Below are 16,096 nucleotides of genomic sequence, written 5' to 3' on the forward strand. Positions count from 1 at the left end.
TTTACTTCATTCATAGCCTGTCCAGCATTGAGCATCTTATAAATGTAATAGGACTTAGATTAAATAATTAGAAACCAAAGGAAAACAAAAAAACAAAAACTGCCTATGACAAACCTTAACGTGGAAAATGGGTTACAAAAGTAGGAGGCAATGACACAAAAAAAGCGAAGTGACCCAATAAAACAATATGACAGATAAAAATCCTGTTCTCCTATACAAGCATCGTTTTGAGCAATTCCATTACACTGCAGTTCTAATCCAGGGGTGGCCAAAGCGCGGCTCGGGAGCCACATGTGGTTCTTTCACACATATTGTGTGGCTCTCAAAGCCCCCACTGGCCCATCAGATGGCATGGAGAAGGCATTTCTCTCTTTAAATGCATTCTCCAAGAAGCCACTGGCAAGCTTGGTTGAGAGTTCTCTCAACCAAGCGTGCCAGTGGCTTGGAGAATGCATTTAAAGTTGCTTTCTTTCCACCTCTTCCTCCCTCCCAACTCAACCATCTGATTGATGTTCATGACCTGCGGCTCTCAAACATCTGACATTTATTCTATGTGGCTCTCATGTTAAGCAAGTTTGGCCACCCCTCTTCTAATCCTTTTATTAAAATGCTCTCCTGAACATTCCTTTGTTGCACCATCTAGGGCAGGATGTTCTACAAAGTGTGAGCCGCAGCAGAGAACGTGTGAGAAAGGGATCGTTGCAGACCTTAGCTATTTGTTGGGCGGAACCTTCCAAAGGCTCTTGCTCAGATGTCCAAACGGGGGTGTCTATGGGACCGCCTTTCTCCATATGTTCTCCAGAAAGCACTATGCTCAGGAACACGCCTATTATCTATCCCTGGACCAAGGGAGGCCAGACTGTGTTCCACACGGGCTAGGGCCTTCTCAGTGGCAGCACCAATAATGTGGCACGCCCTCCCAGAGGCCATAAGGGCCCTGTGGGATCTCTCCTAATTCCGCAGGGCTTGTAAAACTGAACAGGCCTTTAATACCTAATGGGAGAGGACTGCCACTCCACACTGCTGAGCGACGTCACCTATGAGAAATTATGTCCACCACAGGATCACTGTCAGAAGAACTTTTAAGTAGCACCATGAAATGTATTTTAATTGTTAATTGTTTTAAAATTGCAATTTTAAATTGTGTTTAATTGACCGTTAGCCGCCCTGAGTCCGCTTGCGGAGAGGGCGGGATAGAAAACTAAAGTAATAAAATAAACAAAATAAGTCTCAAGGACACCTTCGCCAAAGAGAGCATGGGGCAAGAATCCGTTCCTCAAATTCCATTATCCCTTAAAAAGTTCCTGACAAATTTTGAATAAGCAACAAAACAACAAATTTCAATGGGTGACCTCAAGGTAGCTGTTTTACTGCAAAGGAACTTCAAGAACAGAATGGAGAGAGAAATTGCTGAATTACGAATTGTTATGAAACTTGGCACAAACACCTCCCCAGGACTGAACAGGGATATTGGTTTTTTAATCTAATTACATAAGCTAACCCCGGTCTCAGTGAGTATAGCTATACATCCACAGTATTCCAATGTATTTCTCTTTAATAATAGTGTATCAGAATAATATTTTATATACTCAAATAAGGGATATTAGGCTTTTTTTATTTTATTTATTTTTTTATGATTTATATCCCGCCCTTCCCACCAAGGTGGCTCAGGGCGGCTTGCAACAGGTAAATTATCTCATTACATAAATTATCTCATTACATATTAATTAATTTATCTCATTACGTATATTTAACCCATCTTCATTTTATGTATTCTTTTTTCTAATGGCAAACTAGAATAATGTTTATAATGTATAGATTGATGTTGAGAAGTAAATTAGGTGGACAACAACAAGGAAATACATGTCCTTTTGTAATTTACCTAGACTTGCAGAAACACCAATTGGCAGGCAACTTTTATTACTTTTTATGGCTATCCAGACCAAACGGCCTTCTAAACTGCCACTGTTCCACCATATGACCCCAGCTTTGTATGGGTTTGCCCTCTTAATCGACAAACTGCATGTATTTCAGCCCACTGTACCTGATCCCCTCGTCTTAAGAAGTGTGCTTTTAGCACGTGGAAATTTGCGTTCTGAATTAAACTCTGTTGGTCTTAAAAGTGCAACTCGACTCCTGCTTTGTTCAACTGCTTCAGACCAACACGGCTGCCCCACTTGGATCTATCTGAATATCCACCGTTCATCTTTCCCTCTTTTAAAAAGCAAAGAAACACACAAAGCATCTTGTTGCGTAAAGACGGGGTTGGGAGAGGGCAAAAAAAGATGGTTTACACATTCATTTAATTTTTATGATGTTATTGTATAGTGTATATTTAATGAGTTGTAAACTCCTTTGAACAATGTCTTTTGGGAAAGCAGGGCAGAGCGTATTTCTTTTAACGCACGAGGCAATTATCAGTGATTTGTCTGCCACGCTGGAGCTCCCTAACACTGTGCCTGCACTTTTTTGCTTAAATAGAGGAAAAGATTTTATTTATTATTCATATCACGTGATTTTGGAATTTACAGTCTCAGGGAAGGGAAACGCTATACATAGTCAGGCTTATAGGTTGGACTTCAGAAAGGCAAACTTCGATAAACTTAGAACTATGTTGGGTAAAATCCCATGGTCAGAGATACTTAGGAGGAAGGGGGTTCAGGAGGGGTGGGAGTTTCTTAAGAGCAAAATACTGAAAGCGCAATCACAGATGATTCCTATGAAAAGAAAAAATGGAAAAAGCCTAAAAGAAGCTGAAGAGGCTCCATAAACAGCTCTCTAAAGACTTGAGAAATAAAAAAGACTTCTTTAGGAATTGGAAGGAGGGCCTTATAACCAAGGAAGAATATAAATGAATCACCAGTGTTTGTAGAGAAAAAGTTAGGAAAGCTAAAGCTCAGTATGAGCTTAGGCTGGCCAAAGATGCTAAAAACAACAAAAAAGGGTTCTTTTCCTATGTTCAGAGTAAGAAAAAAAGCAAGTACACGGTAGACCCATTGTGAGGGCAAGAAAGTGAAATTCTAACAGGTAATGAAGAAAGGGCGGAACTGCTCAATTCCTACTTTTCCTCAGTCTTCTCTTCTGAGGGAAACGGCGCTCAACATGGCAAAAACAGAACATATAAGGAGGGTATGAAATTTCAACCTAGGATCAGCATAGGGGTAGTACATAAACACCTAGTTTCTTTAAATGAAACTAAGTCCTCAGGGCCAGATGAATTGCATCCAAGGGTTCTAAAAGAGCTTGCGGATGTAATTTCTGAGCCTCTGGCAATTATTTCTGAGAATTCTTGGAGAACAGGAGAGGTGCCGGAAGATTGGAGATGGGCAAATGTTGTCCCCATCTTCAAGAAGGGGAAAAAAGATGATCCGGGTAACTACCGACCCATCAGCTTGACGTCTATACCTGGAAAAGTTTTTGAACAAACCATCAGTCAGTCCTGGAACATTTAGAAAGAATGGATGTGATTACTAAGAGCCAGCATGGTTTTCTCAAGAACAAGTCATGTCAGACTAACCTGATCTCTTTTTTTGAGAAAGTGACTGCCTTGCTGGATCAGGGGAATGCTGTAGACATCGTTTATCTTGATTTCAGTAAGGCTTTTGATAAGGTTCCACATACTATCATTGTTGACAAGTTGGTAAAATGTGGTTTGGATCCTGTTACTGTTAGGTGGATCTGTAACTGGTTGACAGATCACACCCAAAGAGTGCTTGTGAATGGTTCCTCATCCTCTTGGAGAAGAGTGACAAGTGGAGTAACCTCAAGGATCTGTCCTGGGACCTGTTTTATTCAACATCTTTATCAATGATTTGGATGAAGGAATAGAGGGAGTGTTTATTAATTTTGCAGATGATACGAAATTGGGAAGGGTTGCAAACACAGAAGAAGACAGAAACAGGATACAAGATGACCTTGACAGGCTGCAAAACTGGGCTAAAATCAATAAAATGAATTTTAACGGGGATAAATGTAAAGTTCTGCATTTAGTTAGGAAAAATTCAATGCATGGTTATAGGATGGGGAGACTTGTCTTGGCAGTAGTATGTGTGAAAAGGATCTTGGGGTCTTAGTGGATCATACGCTGAACATGAGTCAACAGTGTGATGCGGTGGCTAAAAAGGCAAATGCAATTTTGGGCTGTATCAACCGAAGTATAGTGTCCAGATCACGTGATGTGATGGTATCGCTTTACTCTGCTTTGGTAAGACCTCACCTGGAGTATTGTGTTCAGTTTTGGGCACCACATTTTTAAAAGGATATAGACAAGCTGGAACGGGTCTAGAGGAGGGCGATGAAGATGGTGAGGGGTCTGGAGACCAAGTCCTATGAGGAAAGGTTGAAGGAGCTGGGGATGTGTAGCCTGGAGAGGAGATGGCTGAGAGGTGATATGATCACCATCTTCAAGTATTTGAAGGGCTGTCCTATAGAGGATGGTGTGGAATTGTTTTCTGTGGCCCCGGAAGGTAGGACCAGAACCAGTGGGTTGAAATTAAATCAAGAGTTTCCAGCTCAACATTAGGAAGAACTCCTGACCATTAGAGCGATTCCTTAGTGGAACAGGCTTCCTTGGGAGATGGTGGGCTCTCCTTTCTTGGAGGTTTTTAAACAGAGGCTAGATGGCCATCTGACAGCAATGAAGATCCTGTGAATTTAGGGGGAGGTGTTTGTGAGTTTCTTGCATTGTGCAGGGGGTTGGACTAGATGGCCCTGGAAGTCCCTTCCAACTCTATGTTTCTATGATATCAAACGTGTCACTTATCATCATCTTGTGCCGTGAGTGGTGGTGGGGGGGGGGGAGGGACCCAAATATTATTCAGGCAGAGGAATTAAGACGGGGGTGAAGCCAAGAGAAAGGTGAAGGCGGGCACGCTTGGGGAAGAAAGTGAAGTCACTCAAGGAGCTTGCAACTGAGGGTTTGCAGCTGGGTTGGCTGCCGTATGCCAAGGGCTTGGACCGAAGGGAAGTCTGGCCCAGCAGCTGGTTTGGAAAGCGCTTGAACCACCTGCCCTGACTCTGTGAGGCCAGAAGAATGAGTTATGACAGCTTTAAAGTAATATAAAGCCGTGTTTAAAACAAAAGAAGACAAAAACTTGAGGTCCTACCACTAAGAGCAATTGCTTCTCTCCCTTAAGTAGCGTCTGCAGGCATTACAGGGACATTTGTAATGTCTGCAGAGTCAGTTTGGTGCAGCGGTTAAGTGTGTGGATTCTAATATTGGAGAACTGGGTTTGTCTCCCCACTCCTCCACGTGCAGCTGGGTGACCTTGGGTCAGACACAGTTCCTGGAAGAGCTGCTCTCTCTCAAGAGCAGTTCTCTCAAGAGCACTCTTGTCCCCCTCCCCACTTCACAGAGCATCTGTTGTGGGGAAAGGAAGAAGAAAACTGCAGATTTATACCCCGCCTTCTCTCTGAATCAGAGACTCAGAGCAGCTTACAATCTCCCTTATCTTCTTCCCCCACAACAGACACCCTGTGAGGTGGGTGCAGCTGAGAGGGCTCTCCCAGCAGCTGCCCTTTCAAGGACAACCTCTGCCAGAGCTATGGCTGACCCAAGGCCATTCCAGCCACTGCAAGTGGAGGAGTGGGGAATCAAGCCCGGTTCTCCCAGATAAGAGACCACGCACTTAACCACTACACCAAACTGGGGATGGAGATTGCAAACTATTTTGAGACTCCAAGTGAAAGGTGGGGTTATAAATCCAATTTCTTCTTCGTTTGAGGTCAGCTGGTTTGGGAGGCTCTATTTCTTTTTTACTTCCTTTATACCCTTTTCTCTCCCCCCCCACCACCCCAAACAGGGATGCAAAGTGGCTTAAATCTCCTCTCCCCCGTTTTATCTCCACAACAGCCCTGTGTGGTAGGATAGGCTGAGAGTGTGCAACTAGTCCAAGGTCACCCAGCAAGCTTCTGTGCAGAGAGGGGATTTGAACCCAGGTCTTCCAGACATTACCACACACTGACCACTAGAGCACACACTGACTTCTCAAGGTTCTCCCTGCAAGACAGTGTTTACCATGGAGGAAGGATCTGATCCCCCACTCCTCCATGGGCAGCTGGGTGACCTTGGGACAGTCACAGTTCCCGGAAAAGCTGCTCTCTCTCAAGAGCAGTTCTCTCGGAGTCCAACACTCTAACCAGTACACCACATCATAGTCCACCACTCTAACCAGTACACCATATCACCCCAGCTCATAAAATGCTTGCCTGGTCAGGTTGCAACCGAATCCCAAAGCAGGAAATTTAAGTGACCCATGCTCTGCAGCGTCTAGTTCTAGCCTGTCCCTCAAAGGTAGCAGGCTCACAACTCCTTTTGTCCCATGCTTGCTACTACAGACACCTCCCACTTCAAACAAGTGCAACGTTACGAAATCTCCTTTCTCCCGCAAGCGACAGCCAATAAAGCTGAGTGGGCTGCCAGAGCAATGCTGTCACATCGCATATTTTTTTAAGAGGAGACATGGGGGAAATGGAGGAGGAGGAAACGTAGGGCTGAGGCTTTGGATGGCAGCGAGCTTCGCAACATGCGGCTCCAGCCTTAGCGATTTTGGGGGAGACCACTACGACGGGGGGGCTGCAGGCTTTCAGATGCCACCATAAATAAACCAGTTTGCTCCAGTGCAGGAAATTCTGATGACTCTACCGGTGGGGAGGGGCAACCCAGATTATAAATACATGCCACCATGTCTGCTTCCCGTTTCCTTTCTGCCTCCAGCAGGGAAGACATTTCTTCCCTCCTCTGGATCTCGGTACCCAGTGCAAAGGGCAGCCACTGCACAACAAACCAGAGTCTGTGAGCTTACAGTTAGTGAAAACTAGCTACGAACTGCATTTTAAAACCTTGATTTGGAGCCAGGTAAAATGAGGCATGGGTTAGAGAAGGTAGAGAAATAAGTCCTTTTGTCCCGTTCTCAATACAATAACTTGCGGTCACTCAATGGAATTAAGGAGCAGCAGGTTTAAAACAGAAAGGAAGTCCTTCATTTAAAAAGTAACAGACATATAGAATTCACTGCCGCAGGAAGTGGTGGTGGCTACAAGCACAGGCAGCTTCAAGAAGGGAATGGATAAACATATGCAGCGGAGGTCCATCGGTGGCTATTAGTCACAAGGTATAGAGGGAACACTGTCAGGGGAAGTCATGCTCTGTATTCTTGGTGCTCTGCAGTTCTCCCTTACATTATATCTGGGGGTCAACAGTGGGGGGCTTCAGGAGTTCTGACCCTGCTGGTGGACCTCCTGATGGCTCCTGGGTTTTGGCCACTGTGTGACACAGAGTGTCGGACTGGATGGCCCATCGGCCTGATCCAACATCGCTTCTCTTACATCCTCTTACGACAACCCCACAGTTTGTTGGGCAGTCTGCATTTGGGCAGCCGTAACTCACTGGCGGGTTTGATCAAACCACGGCTAGTCACGTTGTCCGAGCACCGCCTTGTGCTTCCTTGCTGAAATCAGTTTGTTTGAATGTGAAAATATGAAATAACCGAAGGCATGCACAAGTCTAACAAGAGCAATTTAATGCTGTGAAGGGCGGGGGGGGGGGGGGGAGGGGGGTCCAAAACCCTTCCCCTTCTGATATTATGACATCATCAACTGCTCCCCCCTCAAGGTTGGCTGGTGGACATTTAAGTCCACCTTCTGCAGACAGACAGCATTTTATTTATTTATTTATTTTATTTAGGCAATTTTTGTTCTGCCCTTTCCCAAAGTGGGCTCAGGGCGGATCACAGCATTCTAAAAGCAATATAAAACAACAGTTAAAACCAAATCAATGTGACAAGACGATTTGATAGATCACATATGTTATAAACAGTAGCTCAGTTGGGAACGTTATATAAACTGGGAGTATAAGAAGAAGAAGAATTGCAGATTTATACTCCGCCCTTCTCTCTGAATCAGAGAGCAGCTTACAATCTCCTATATCTTCTCCCCCCCCCACAACAGACACTCTGTGAGGTGGGTGGGGCTGAGAGGGGTCTCCCAGAAGCTGCCCTTTCAAGGACAACCTTTGCCAGAGCTATGGCTGACAGATGCAAGTGGAGGAGTGGGGAATCAAACCCGGTTCTCCCAGATAAGAGTCCACACACTTAACCACTACACCAAGACAGTAGATAGAGTGAAATTACAGCAGAGATGGTACCATAGCATAGGGCCAGCCGATGGAGTAGGAAGCCCGCTGCCTCAGCCAAAGGCCTGGCGGAATAGTTCCGTCTTGCAGGTCCTACAAAAAGGTAACAATTCAGTGAGGGCCCGGATCTCCAGATGGAGCTGATTCCACCAGGCCGGGGCCAAGACTGAAAAAGCCCTGGCCCTGGTTGAGGGAAGCTGGACATCCTTTGGGCCAGGGACGGTCAGTAGATGTTGTCTACCGGATCATAGTGATCTCCAGGGCATATATGGAGAGAGACAGTCCCTCAAATAAGGGATATTGGCTATTTATCTCATTACATATACTTAACCCATTTTCATTTTAGGTATTCTTGTATGTTTTCTAACGGCAGACGAGAATGATGTTTTAATGTATAGACTGATGTTGATAAGTAAATTAGGTGGACTACAACTAGGAAATACACGTCCTTTTGTGATTCACCTAGATTTACAGAAACACCAATTGGCAGAGGACTTTATGGCTATCTAGACCAAATGGCCAAGCCACGCTGGTTTACTATGTGATCAGCCTGCATACTTAATCAACAAACTGCTTGTATTTCAGCCCACGATACCAGATCCCCTCGTCTGATGAAGTGTGCTTAGCGAGCACACGAAAGCTTACGTTCTCAATAAAACTTGGCTGGTCTTAAAGGTGCAACTTGACTCCTGCTTTGGTTCCAGGCCGCATACGGCTTTAAAAGTCAGAACTAAAACCTTGAAACGGACCTGGTACTCAATTGGCAGCCAGTGAAGTTGGTGCAGCGTTGGCCAGATGTGTGCCAACTATGCCAAACATCCAACTATAACAAGCACACAGGGCAGAGGGGACCGCTGCTTCTGGTGCAAGGCACCATCAAGCACAACATCAGCCACCTCACTTCAACAACAGCAACAAAAAAGCAGGCCCCGGCAAATGGTTTCCAGCCACGTTCCTGAAAAGTGCAGCAAGATCCATTAGCGAGAAAATTGTGAGTCACTCGCTGTGGAAACAGGCAAGCTGTGCGGCAGGCAGAAGAGCTCAGCTTCATGACTGATCGAAGTCGGAGTCCCTCTGATCTCCAGCCAAAGGTTTAACTTTTATTCCCGAAGCAAAAGGTGTCTTTTCGCCATACACTTTGTGTGGTCTAATCTGTAACAGGTTTCATTAATTAAACCTGTACCACCGAATTCTTTTTCTTTAATCCTCACCACGGGTTTCAGCACATGGGTTTCTGCTCTGGAAATTATGACACGTCGACAAGAATCCTGGCTGCTCTTAACATCTCCTGCCTATCTAAAGTATCCTTTATAACCTCCGTGTAATGACTACCTGCTTGAATTGGTTTGAGTGGCAGAGAGAGACAAATCTAAAGAGGAAAAAAGCCCTGAAGGCCAAATAAGAATGCTCTCTGGGAGTCTCTGATTTAGCAAAGAACTTGTGTTGAGAACCAGGTGAAGAGCACTCAGATACATCAGCCTAAGTCAGAGAGACCAAAATGGCAGCCAGGAGTACCAACAACTAGAGGGGTGGTTTCCATGTAGGTCCAAAACAGACAAACATGGTGGTGCCAACCTGAATTTCCTTGGGCTTTCCCCCGTCATCTTAAATACCTCAACTGTAAGTCAAAGTATGTCGACTGCTGGGAAGTATCCCGCCTCTTTGACCAGTTAACAGTGGGGCACTCCTACAACTCAAGGAGACCTTGGCCAATGCAAGAGACCTTGCGGGCTGGGAGTCCTTCCTTCTCCCTGGTGGGGGAGGAAAGAGGCTCCTTGCAATGGAGGAAGGGCCATATCTCAGAGTGGGAGAGCAGCTGCTTGACATGCAGAAGGTCCCAGATTCCTAGCATCTCCATATCAAATTTCACATCGTTACGCTAAGGCGGGGTGGCCAAACTTGCTTAACGTAAGAGCCACATAGAATGAATGTCAGATGTTTGAGAGCCACAAGACAAGGAAGGAAGGAAGGAAGGAAGGAAGGAAGGAAGGAAGGAAGGAAGGAAGGAAGGAAGGAAGGAAGGAAGGAAGGAAGGAAGGAAGGAAGGAAGGAAGGAAGGAAGGAAGGAAGGAAGGAAGGAAGGAAGGAAGATAGGGAGAGAGAGATGGAAAGAAAGCAATTTTAACTTTTAATGCATTCTCCAAGCCACTGGCTGGCTTGGCTTGGAGAAGTGTTTTAAAGAGACAAATGCCTTCTCCAAGCCAGCCAATGGAGCCGTGGAGGCTCAAAAAGCCACACTCTGGCTGATTACAGACCAGCACTGTGGGCCGACTCATAGACGCCTCTGAAGTTGGCCCAAAAATTCCCTCCACACGCCAACATCTGCTGGGCGTCCCTATCCCACACTCACCTCGTCCTTCAGGCTCGCTCCACCTGGCTCAAAAAGCTACCACTTTAAAAGTAGTAGCAAACATCTGAGCCGGCTGTCAGTCACCGGATTGCCGTCTGGACAGGGAAGGGCGCATGTGAGACAACGGGGTGGTCTGGAGCTGTCAAGCTGCCCCAAGCTGTTCCTGGATTTTTTTTTTTTTTTACCGAAACCAATCAGAGCGCTGGTGTGCTTATGTTTTCCCCACCCCGGGAAAACAAAGGAATCCGGCTTCCGGGTCACCTTCCTGTGCGCCCAGCCACCTCATGGATGGGATGCCGGTGGCATGCGGGTGAGCGTGGGGAGGCTCTCTGGGACGACTTTTTGGGCCTTCCTGATTCGGGACGCCTCCCTGTTGTCAGGCTCTGTTCATTTACAACATTGATAAAAGCTGTTACTAACCATATTGATCAATGCCTACAAACGCTCACTAACATAGAGGCCGGGGTAGCAAGGAGGGAGGGGGGAAAAGTAGAGAGTAGCTTCCCAGGAATATCAAAGGTTGCCAAGGTCTCTTTGAAGTAGACAGTATGTGCCAGATTCTCACCTCCTCGCCAGAGGCCTCCGGGAAACGTAACCACCAACTGAAGAGATAAGGGGGGGGGGGGGGAGCGTTGGAAAAAATCTCACATGCAAAAAAGCAACCTTTTGTTTTGGGAAATGAGGGGTAGGAAAGATTGCTTTGATGTAGAATGTTAAACGCCAATGATTCGAGCTGATCTCCATCAGTTCCAACGCCTTTCTAGCTGGAGTAACTCTGAAGTATCCAATAAATGCAACTTTGTTTCAAATACTAAGTCTGCTTACTTGTGAGCTTCAATGAACCCACGCCTGACACCTGTCGCCCCACAATGCCTGTCTGTTCTCAGCCAACATGTGTGAAAAAGCCACAGTGCAGCCACCCCCCTGCGCTAAGGCCTCACTCTGTTTCTTACCTTGTAGGTGCCATGAATACTGAAGGAGCTATTTTTATCCAAACAGGGCTGCAAACGCTCGGGGAGATCAAAGGAAGACAAAAACAAACAAACAAACCAGGTGCAGAGTGGAAACTCAGTGAGTTTCACAAAGCTCAAAGCAGGGGCACGCAGGGAGCCTATTACAGAGCTCAATGATGCTCATGGAATGAAACGCTTTGGTGACGAAGTTAGAACCATGGCCCTCCTCTAAGCCAGGCTCTTCCACATTCATGGAAGAACAAGGGAAAAAAGGATTCAACATGGCTGCAACAGCAGACTCTGGATTTTCCATTGCCTGCTCGCTTCCTTCCAGCCAAGCTGAAATACACCCCCCCAACACAGGAAGACGGTGTACGCAGGAATATCCCCGACCCTCCCAATTTACCTCTGCAACAGTGGTCATTACCTAGTCACAAAGATTTCCGATTTCATCTTTCAGGCCGTGGACTTTTTTTTAGTGCTCGGAAAGGCAGCTAGATGAAGTGGAGTGTGTTATCTTGGGCTCATAATATATCTGAGACAGCACAAGCTACTTGCTTAGGGTGAAAGCAACATAGCAGGGTTATCGTGGCAGTGTTAACCGCAGTGCACCGGCTTCTAAGAATAACATACAGCTAACAACACAGCACTCTTTTAAAGTTAGAAAAAAACACTACTGTGACCAGACGGAAGAACAGCAAGCAGAGGCAGGACTTGCAAACTTGACCAAGGAAGCCCAATGAGTCTGAAGTCCAAAATCAGGTCAAAACGGCCAAACGCCCTCTCCCCCTCCCCCACTTTGATCTTCAGAACATCTCATGCCATGTATGTTACATATAACTGCAAAATTTGAAAAAACGTGAGAACCCCTTTCACAATCTACATAAAATGACTCCTTTCCTGTTGATAGAGCCCCGTGGCGCAGAGGGTTAAAGCTGCAGTACCGCAGTCCTCAGCTCTGCTCACGACCTGAGTTCGATCCCCGGCGGAAGCTGGGTTTTCAGGTAGCCGGCTCGACTCAGCCTTCCATCCTTCTGAGGTCAGTAAAAACTTGCTGGAGGTAAAGCAGATAACTGGGGAAGGCAATGGCAAACCACCCCATAAAAACTCTGCTGTTGTGAAAGCAACGTCACCCCAGAGTCGAAAGTGACTGGAGCTTGCACAGGGGACCTTTCCTTTCTATTTATAGATCAGGATACTGACGTATACTACTCACTGTAAGAATCGTATGTCTCCTCAGTCAAGCCATGGGCGTAGTCATAATAATCAGCCCCACTGTTTGGAAAAAGAGAAAGAGAACCAGGATATCAGCAAGAGTTAGCATTAAACAACAGTTCATGATAAGTTATGAAAAACAGAATTATAGCTTGAATCTTCTAAAATCTTCTACAATGCTCAAGAAATGCGTTGTGAAATAAAAAGCGAGCAATACCCTCTGGAATCAATTCTGAATTATGATTTAGTATTTATTTCATTAACTTTTGACTATTAGGATGCCCTCACTGAAAAACAGGGTTTAGGGCAGTGTACAATAGCGATAAAATTAAAAGACAGATTAAAAGACAGATAAAATTTAAAAGATAAAATTGAATTTAAAAAAAAAATTCACAAAACACAGTTTCAGTAGCCAATCCTGGTGGTGTCAATTCCTGGAATGTCACTTCCTCATAGAGGAGAGAGATGGAAAACGGTTGCTGTCTTCAACCAAGCACCTGAACATTTGTGCCTTACATGAAATGAATCACACAGACAGCTGTGTACAAAGGACCCCTCTGCATATTGATGGAATGGGAAGAGGAGGGCTTGTAAGACAACACTGTTTCAGTTAGCATTTAACTGACATGTTGACCAACACCGAGATGCTAGATCCAATGGATGGTTAAGATCACTGAACGCCATCTTGAATCTGTATCGAAACTAGCACCAAATTATTTTTAAAGAAGATGATATTGGATTTATATCCCGCCCTCCACTCCGAAGAGTCTCAGAGCGGATCACAATCTCCTTTACCTTCCTCCCCCACAACAGACACCCTGTGAGGTAGATGAAAATATTGGATTTATATCCCGCCCCCCACTCCGAAGAGTCTCAGAGCGGCTCACAATCTCCTTTACCTTCCCCCCCCCCCACAGGCACCCTGTGAGGTAGATGAAAATATTGGTTTATATCCCGCCCTTCATTCCGAAGAGTCTCAGAGCGGCTCACAATCTCCTTTACCTTCCCCCCCCCCCACACAACAGACACCCTGTGAGGTAGATGAAGATACTGGATTTATATCCCGCCCTCCACTCCAAAGAGTCTCAGAGCGGCTCACAATCTCCTTTACCTTCCTCCCCCACAACAGATACCCTGTGAGGTGGGTAGGGCTGGAGAGGGCTCTCACAGCAGCTGCCCTTTCAAGGACAACCTCTGCCAGAGCTATGGCTGACCCAAGGCCATTCCAGCAGGTGCAAGTGGAGGAGTGGGGAATCAAACCCGGTTCTCCCAGATAAGAGTCCACACACTTAACCACTACATCAAACCCGGTTCTCCCAGATAAGAGTTCGTACACTTTACTACACCAAACTGGCTCTCCAGTTTAATTAAACTGTTTAATGCTTTTTAATGTAAATGTTTTTTATTGTAAGCTATGTATTGTGAGCCACCCTGAGCCTGCTTCGAAGGGGAGGGTGGGATACAAATCCAATACAATAAATAAATAATAGATAAATTGCAGCAGGACCTCCTTTGCATATTAAGCCATACACCTTGATGCAGCCAATCCTCCTGGAGCTTACAGCAGGCCCTGTACTAAGAGCCCTGTAAGCTCTTGGAGGATTGGCTACATCAGGGGGGCGTGGCCTAATATGCAAAGGAGTCCCTGCTGCAAGCCCTGCAGGAGAGAGAGCAGGCATGAGTACAGCGGCCCCAATCTTCCACACGTCTGTGATCATCAGATTGTGAGCATGGTGGCAGCATCCAGGCGCATGCTCCCTTCCCACGATCATCAGGGAATCATGCTTTTCAAAATGACCACAACGATCACAAGGATGGAGCACATGTGTTCATATTGCCTCCATGCGGAGGCACCCCTGCTCATGAGCTGGAGGACACATTGCTTTCCTCTCTGCACATTCAGCCAACCAATACAAAGAGGGGTCACACTGTATGTGACTCTTCTCCTCAATACCAAACCTGTCAGTACAGAAAACACTGGGGCTGATTTGGTATATAGCTGGCTTCTGTTATCCAAGGAGTTTGAAACCTTGTGCTCAAAAGCAACTGAATGTTCTGGAGAGTCTTTTATGTTCTTTTCCCTATTATGCATGCTCTTTAATTTATTTATGCGCCGCATTTCTCATCTACTTTTCTCACAGAGGTTTGAAGTGGGTTACAGAGTTATAAGAATAATGCATGTATAAGAGAGAGAGAGAGAGAGAATGGTATAATGTAAAGAAAACTGCAATAGAACTGGGTAACACAATCAAAGCACAACAGACTAACAGCAGAAGTGCATACAGGAGTCTTGGATTTAAAACAATTAACAGAGCTGGGTTTCCACAAACAAAGCCAAGACGGTATAATACTCGTTACCGGAGAACCAACTTCACAGGGGTACGCAGTTTGAAATGTCAAGAAGAAATGGAAGGGTTCAGACCAATGGACAGTTTAATCTGATAAGCCTCATCTGGCGGAGGATCTCAAAGCCAGTTTTCTCCATACACCTCAGCCCTGCAAAATGACCCAAGATGCAGGATATTCATGGGCCTGCCACTGAGCTTCTGACCTTCTGACTGGCTCAACGGAGATCATAAAGAAGCTTTTTGAGTAAACAGAGCACTTGGATGCTTAAAGAAGGGACTTGCTTTTGTAGAAAAGTTCATAAGCTTCCTAACCTACAGAAAATACCACATAAATCTCACCTGCCATAGACCCCTGTGCGATGCAGAAGACTGGGGGACGTTTTGAGGGCAAACATTCAATTCATGCGAGGCAGTGGCCAGCATGTTGAAGGATGATGGTATTTTCCAAACTGTCCTCTGGAAAACACTGGGAAGGTTCCTCAGCCAGAAAGCCAATATTGGTTCATTAGCTTCCCTGAAAGCTAATCTGTCTACTATTTTCTCTTGCAGTCTGTATCTTTGGGGTGCATTATTCATTTTAAGGCACTCTCTGGGAATTGCATACTTTAAGGCTGACGAGGAAAAAGAAGATTATGATATTGGATTTATATCCCGCCCTCCACTCCAAATATCAGAGTCTCAGAGCGGCTTAAAATCTCCATCTCCCCCCCACCCCCAACACACACCCTGTGAGGTGTGTGGGGCAGAGAGAGCTCTCCCAGAAACTGCCCTTTTAAGGACAACTCTTGTGAGAGCTATGGCTGACCCAATGCCATTCCAGCAGGTACAAGTGGAGGAGTGGGGAATCAAGCTCAGTTCTCCCAGATAAAAGTCTGCGCACTTAACCACTACAGAGGAAGAAGGTCTATGAGAGAGCTATGGCTGACCAAAGGCCATTCCAGCAGCTGCAAGTGGAAGAGTGGCGAATCAAACCCGGTTCTCCCAGATAAGAGTCTGCACACTTAACCACTACAGGGGAAGAAGGTCTATGAGAGCTATGGCTGACCCAAGGCCATTCCAGCAGCTGCAAGTGGAAGAGTGGGGAATCAAACCTGGTTCT

The sequence above is a fragment of the Heteronotia binoei genome, chromosome 7 (genome assembly GCF_032191835.1).
Source record: "Heteronotia binoei isolate CCM8104 ecotype False Entrance Well chromosome 7, APGP_CSIRO_Hbin_v1, whole genome shotgun sequence".
In the NCBI taxonomy this organism is placed as follows: domain Eukaryota; kingdom Metazoa; phylum Chordata; class Lepidosauria; order Squamata; family Gekkonidae; genus Heteronotia; species Heteronotia binoei.